General features: G+C 40.5%; 1 pseudogene; it reads left to right on the top strand.

Moving 5' to 3' along the window:
* LOC106735291 (40S ribosomal protein S15a pseudogene) overlaps positions 1-3,467 on the top strand; it is a 6,246-nt pseudogene extending 2,779 nt beyond the window's left edge.
* Positions 3,468-7,557: the final 4,090 nt, after the last annotated feature.

Genomic DNA, 7,557 nt, shown 5'->3' with positions numbered 1-7,557 from the left:
AGACAGAAAGCGAGAAATCACCCCCCGGGGGGATGGCCATGCTACAATCCTTTCTCCTCCATTTTCCTCTCGGGATTTTGGGCACACACGCACATGCGCTCGGCGTGAATTTTAAGCCACTGGGTCCGGGACACGAACCACGGTCGACTACGTGGGAGTCCACGACATAGCCTTTATGCTAACTGCTGGTCCCAACCACTGATTTTTCTTTCTGAACCTCTCTCTGCTCTAGGCTGGTCTTTGACTCTAATACTGCTGATATGTTAGGAGAAATAATGACAATGTCTCCCTAATAGATTGTCTCCTGGAAGCTACCCTCTCCCAGAGACCCAGGTAACTTTTTCTCTTTTTTTGATGCAAGGTTGTGAAAGAGATATAGTCAACCTCCTGAGCCCAGCCTTCCTTCCATGCAGTAACACCCGAGAGCAACTTGTTCCATATTCAGGTTCTTTCTCCCTGGGTCTCTTTTATGTTATTTCTCACCATTTGTTTCTCTCCTATTTACCCTCCACGGGGCTCAGCTTTCCCTGACTGTTACTAGTCACTAAAGTCATCTTCTTAGATCTCTCACCTGATTCCTTATTTCCTGTTCCAACCTAAGGCTGACTGTCTTCCAAGGCAATCTCCCTGGCTGGAGATCTAATCTGATTCCCTACAAACTCCTATCTTCATCTGTCTATTCATTGGTCAGGGATTGTTTTTTTAAGTTTTTGTTTTTGTTTTTGTTTTGAGAGAGATTTTTTGCTACAGGACGTGTGCGCTACACTTGCCAGAGAGACAGGGAGACAGAAAGTGAGAAATCAATCCCGGGGGGATGGCCACACCACAATCTCCTCTCCTCCATCCTCCTCTTGGGATTTTGGCATGCACACACACACATATGGAGTGAGTTTTAAGCCGCCAGGTCCAGGACTCGAACTGTCAACTACACGCGAGTCCACTCCTCTCCTCCATCCTCCTCTTGGGATTTTGGCATGCACACACACACATATGGAGTGAGTTTTAAGCCGTCAGGACTCGAACTCTGTCAACTACATGCGAGTCCAGTGATGTAATCATTATGCCATCTGTTAGTCCCAGTCAGGGATCTTTTTGTCTAATGTTTTCTAGGACTTGAGAACTCAGAGGAAAATCCATTCTTAACAAATTCTTTTTTTTTTTTTTTGAGAGGTTTTTGCTATAGGGCATGTGCACTCACCAGAAAGAGACAGAGAGATAGAAAGCAAGAAATCACCCTCCAGGGAGGATGATCACGCTGCAATCCCTTCTCCTTCATTCTCCTATTGGGATCTTGGGCATACACGCACACGAGCCCGGAGTGAATTTAAGCCACGTGGTCTGGGACTCCAACCACGGTTGACTACGTGGGAGTTCAGCAACATAGCCATTACGCTAACTGCTGGTCCCTTAACAAATTCTGACAAATGGAGCTGGTCAGCCTCGCTAAACAAGCAACTATTAATAGAACTCAGTCCCACACCTGTGAGTATAGCGACTGAGTGTCTAAGCAACTCCATCATCTTCAGATGGCAGAGAAGTTGAGCTACCTCTCAAACCTGAGCTGGCTATCAGTCACTTATTAGCAGTCAGTTCATTAGTCTCTCAACTTCACTCCAATTCTTGCTCTTTTGCACACTGTAGTTGTCATTAGTGACATATACTGATATTTCCAATCTGTTCTGAGCACATGGTAAGATGCATTTCCCTTTCTGATTTGAAGTAGGAGGGGCATGTAACTTGATTTGGACAATAAATTACTAGTCAAAGTAATTTAGATCACTTCTGGGCAGAAGCTTTAAGAGCCTGTGTGAGAATCACCAGGTCCTTTTGCCTCTCGCCTCAGTGGTCTCAGAATCATGTTGACCTGAGTCTCCAACAGCCTGGGTTCCTGAATGATTATGAGACATTTTCTTACCAGTCTACTTAGGACATGCAGCTTGAAATATAAATAACCTTTTGCTAGATAAAGATACAAATATTTTGAGATTGCTTGTTACTTTGGCCAAGCCAGATTGTACACACATAAATTTTGAATTGGTTGTGGAGTCATACAACTTCTAGGGCCTCACCACAAGAGTTCATCTTTCCCACATTCATTTCAGGATTACTTGAAAGATGGTTGTTTTATTGTATTGTTAAAATCCCAAGTGATTACGTTTTTAAAAGTGTCCTCCTATTATAACTCATAATTTATTAAAGAGAGATTTTTGCTATAGGGCACATGCACTTGCCAGAGAAACGGAAAGACGGAAAGCAAGAAATCACCCCCCAGAGGGGAGGGCCACCCCATAATCCCTTCTCCTCCATTCTCCTCTCAGGATTTTGGGCACACACGCGCACGCCCCCAGCATGAATTTTAAGCCACTGGGTCCAAGACTCAAATCACAGTCAATTGCATGAAAGTCCAGCAACATAACCATTACTCCATCTGCTGCTTCCTATAATTCAGAATTTAGAGAAGGAAACCTGAAGGTATCTACTTTTGAGATTTCCTTTTTAATCAAATGCTTGGTGAATACAGTGGGGGATGTGTTCCTTTAGTAACATCTACACTTGCACAGCATAACTTTCCAACCTTCATAAGAGCTGCCTCCCAACACCTCTGCTTCAATCAAGGAGTGTATGTTTCATTTTAATTTTTTTTTAATTTTTGGAAGATAAGTTTACTTTCCAGAGAGAGAAAATATCCCCCAACAGGGTATGGTCTTGCAATTCCTTCTTCAATTTTCCACCCTGTTGAGATTTTGGACATGCACAGACACATGCCCAGCATTCTTTTTCAAGCCACATGGGCAAGGATTCAGACCACAGTCAGCCATGTGAAGTCTGGTTCATGCTCAGAGCTTGACCTCTGTCCTACAGGGCTGGCCCCATTTTCAATTTTTAGGTATCTTTTCTTTCTTTGTCCTAGTGTGTAGAAGTTCAGAATTAGGAGATCATATACGTTTTTCATGAGATATGTATTCTATTGCCATTAATTTCCAAAGGGAAAGAAAATTTCAGAATAAAAAATATCTAGAATTAGAAGTACCTTAACTAGTTTATAATTCACTCACTATTCTAAGTAGTTTACAATTTAGTTTAAATTTTATTTTTATCATGAGGCTAATCCTCAGATAACTCACATCAAGGGTGTTCTGGCAGTTCCATTTGCCTGTCTGATCTTTGAGTTGTTGGAGGAAAGAAGGAATGTGATATATTTTTTTCTCTTGTGCCTATCAACTTGCAAGTTAAATACAATCATCCCAGACCTGCAAGGAGAAAATGAGGCTCACCATAGTTCAGGAATTGTTCCGATTGTACAATTAGTAAGTGGTGGAACTGGAGTGCAAGCTCAGAGCAGTTCTGCCCAGCTTCTGCTCTCCACCTTATATCTCATCTTCTCCTGCCTGCTGGTCAGTGTCCCCTCAGAGCAGCAAGAGGAGGTCCTGAAGTTTTGTGACTCTAAGTTTAGATGGAAACAATAGTCCACATGAAATCTTTATTAAACCTTAACTACATGCAACGTCCTTTGCTAGTGAAGTATTAGAGGTGCATACACAACTTTGCCCCTTATCTTGAGAAACTTACACAGTATAACTAGGTATTCAAACAAAAGATGAAATTAAAGGGAATGCATATAAAGAAGCTAAACAATGGAATAGGGTCAGAGAGAAAGGAAAATGAGTCTCAAGAAACCAGAGAGGACTGAATTGGCATTTAAGATTAATTTTACAGAAAACACAGGTTGTTAATAGGCAGAAGTGGGGGAGGGGTATGTCTTGGGTGTAGTAAATAGTATAGCCACTCAGATAACAAGGCATAGAATGTGCTAGAGAATAGGAGAGTTAGCAATGTGTGCCTGAAAAAAGGTGGTGGGGGGACCAGCAGTTAGCGTAAAGGCTATGTCACTGGATTCCCATGTAGTCAACCATGGTCCAGGTCAGTGACTTAAACTCACGCCGGGCGCGTGTGTGTGCCTGCCCAAGATCCCAAGAGGAGAATGGAGAAGGGATTGCGGTGTGGCCATCCCCCCAGGGGGTGATTTCTCACTTTCTATCTCTCTGTCAGGCTGGCTGGCTGGCGGGCGTACACGCCCTATAGCAAAAACCTCTCCAAAAAAAAAAAAAATGTTAAAAAAAAAAAGAAAGAAAGAAAAGGTGGTGGGGAAGATAAAGTTGATCAGGTTAAGAAGGGTCTTGATTGAGTTTACTTCACATAGTATAAACAGTGCAGAGCAGTGAGCTATCCATTTGAGTTGCATGAAAATTCCCCTGACAGAAGTTTGAAGATTGGATTAGAGAAAGCAGAGACTGAAGGTAGCAAGCAAACCATTAGAGGGACTGTTACAATAACTAACTTTATTGTATGTTATGTACAATAACTATGTACAATAACTTTATGTCATAAATTTGCTCACATTACACTATAAAAAGTAATCAGCTAAAATTGTTTTGCAGCCTTGTGTCACTCAAGAGCCACATTCCCCAGCGAGTCTCTCCTTTTCCCAGGTGGAGAAAGAGTGGTGAGACATCTAGGTTGACAGTCCTACCAAAACTGCATGAGCTGGGAAATGCACAGTTCCTCAAAGAAAAAGAAAGGTAATGCCCCACAAGAAGTCATTGGGAGAGACACAAATCCATATCAATCTAAATTAACAACCACTTGAGCAGAACAGGAGAAGGTTATGACTGTCTCATTTTACTTTATATGAGCTCTTGAGCCCTCACACAAACTGGAATCATCCCAGAATTCAAATTTTACCTTGGTGTTGGCACCTGAGCCTTTATCCCTAAGGGTAACCACTTTCAGCTGTCGATGGAATCCCTCCAAAGGTAATCCCAAAATAATGAATTTGAGTTCATTGAAAGAGGACTTCTGAGAAAGCTTATTGATTTTATAAAGAACTAAAGAATTGAAGAATTGCTTTGTTTGGTCTATTATTTTCTACTTGAGTGGATAGAATTTCAGAGAAGGTAAATGGGATAGGACTGCCATTTGGACCACTATTCCAGGTGTATTTTGCCAGGATTCTGTTAGTTTCAAGGAATGAAAACCAAATTTAAGAAGAGTAGGAAAAAGGAGGGGGAAGACAAGAAAAGAAAGAGGAAGGAGAGGACAACTTTTATTATTGATTTATAAAACTGAAATCTTTAGGTATGGATTATTGGTTTCAGGCCTAATTTTATCTAGATACTCACAGAAAAATGACATCTTTCTATTTCTCAGGTTTGATTTTTTCCCCATTGTCTTCATTTTCATGATATTTCTTCCTAAATAGGTCCAGGATATTATTCTACCAGTTCATCCTAAGTAGGACTAAAGTGTTGTTTTAAAAGAATCATTTACTTAATTTTATTTAACATTATTTTATTTTTTAATTTGCTATAGAGCATGATTGCTTAATACAGAGAGAGAGGGAGGGAAAGTGAAAAGGCAAACCACCAGGTCCAGGACTCCAACCGTAGGCAGCCAGGTGGGAGTACAACACCTTTACCGCTACACCAGCTGCTAGCCTGGAATAAAGTTTTAAAAATAATTTCAGTTGAAATCCCAGAGCTACTCTTGTTAGCTTTGATCAACCAGTTTGGAATCCTGTACAGACCTACTCACTGCACCAATGAAGGGTAAAAGGCAGGGAGAAGTAAGGAGGAGGTCAACGCTGCCCAAATCATGTGGACTGATGGAAGACAATTGATTGACCAGGAAAAACGGGGATGCCTTTAACTGAAGAAGAGTAAAGCACAAATGTGCATCGCACTACATTGCCTAACTCGTGACCCGGATTTCTTCATCAGCTCCCTGTCTCCCCAGTATGAATGACCACTTGAATATCTGTCCCCAGAAACTGGCTAGTTAAATTCTGAAGTGTTTAAGATGCAGTTACCAAAACTTCACTGCAACTTGACATAACCATAACAGCACCTAGATTTGTACCATAAATTCTTTTTTTTTTTCAATTTAAAAACAATTTTTCGTCTTTTAAATTTTTTATTTGGGATCAACAGTTAGCGTAATGGCTATGTCGCTGGACTCCTACGTAGTCAACCGTGGTTCAAGTCCCAGACCCGGTGACTTAAACTCACGCCAGGCATGTGTGCGTGCGTGCCCAAAATCCCGAGAGGAGAATGGAGGAGAATGGATTGTGGCATGGCCATACCCCCTGTGGTGGGGGGTGATTTCTCGCTTTCTCCCTCTCTGTCTCTCTCTGGCGAGCACACACGCCCTATAGCAAAAACCTCTCCAAAAAAAGAAGAAAAGAAAAAAAAACTCTCCAAAAAAAAAAATGTATTTCTTTTCTTTTTTTACATTTAATTACTGAACATCTTTACAGCATACAAAATGTACTTTCCAGGCAGGAATACACTGCATATTAGTCTAGTCAAAGATATTTCCATACACATTCTCATCAACAATTTCCCATTTTGTGTTTAAATGTTTTGCTTTTTTCCCTTTGATTCCCTTCCTCCTGCCTCCTACTGTCCACCCTGATCTCACACTGTTTCTAGTGTCCACAGTTGCTCCCCTGCTTTTATACCTTCCAATTTTTCAGTTTCTGCTATAAAGTGCAGACATTCAGTCTATATTAAATGGAGGACATACAATACTTCTCTTGCATTGGCTTGCTTGCTTCACTTAGCATTAACTCTTCCATATTTGTCCGCTTTCTATCAAATGCCATGTACCATAAATTTTTACTATCTGAAGCAGAAAGAAACTTTGCAATAATATAGTGAAGCCTCTAATTTTACAGATGAAAAGAATAAGGCCCAGAAAAGTTATATATGATTTGTCCAAGGCTATAGCAAGCTGAAGATCAAATCCAAGTCCTAGTTCCTTTGCCCTGTGTATTGTTGTTTCCCAAAACATTATGACAACATGGCAGGGAAGGCAAAGGGGCGAATCTAGAGCACAGTAGTAGACACCTGCTATTTCACTCTTTGCAATCTGTGTCTCCTCTTATTCTGGAATCCTCTTATTCTGAATCTTTATTTCTCTTTGGAGGGAATATCCTTCTTTTTATTGCAGGCAATATAACTTCCCTCCTCTGGTCAGTGGATGTGTTGTGTTCCAGGCTGAGCCAATAAGGTTCTCTCTCCCACGATTTCTACATGAGCGGCATTACTAAGAAAGGACATACAGTTGGAGGTGATAAATTCACTTACTTGCACCCAAAGTAGTGAACCTTACAAGTTTGGAAAAACTTTTATTTCATAAAATCTAGAGTTGAGTGTTTGTGAATTAGCTTTTGCTAATTCTACATTTTCTTTATTGTATTTCCCTTCATTTTTATTATAGTTATTCCTTATTCTTATACCGTTCACCTTCCCAAAACAATTAAGAAATGCTTAGTATTTTTCCACTTCTCTAGATAACATATGCCTTTTCCAGAATCCTGGACAGAAAGTGCAAAGTAGAAATTAGCTGCAGGATAATAATCAATTTCTCATTCTAAAATAGAAATATAAAAAGTCTACTCATCATGAGCCTTAGCCTGCCTTTGTAGCATATCCTAAAGTTATTATTCTTTCACATGGGCAAGTCCATAACTTGCTGAATTCAGAATGATTTATATTT

The sequence above is a fragment of the Tupaia chinensis genome, unplaced genomic scaffold, assembly GCF_000334495.1.
Source record: "Tupaia chinensis unplaced genomic scaffold, TupChi_1.0 Scaffold000354_1, whole genome shotgun sequence".
NCBI lineage: Eukaryota > Metazoa > Chordata > Mammalia > Scandentia > Tupaiidae > Tupaia > Tupaia belangeri.
This window is presented reverse-complemented; position numbering and strand designations above follow the sequence as displayed.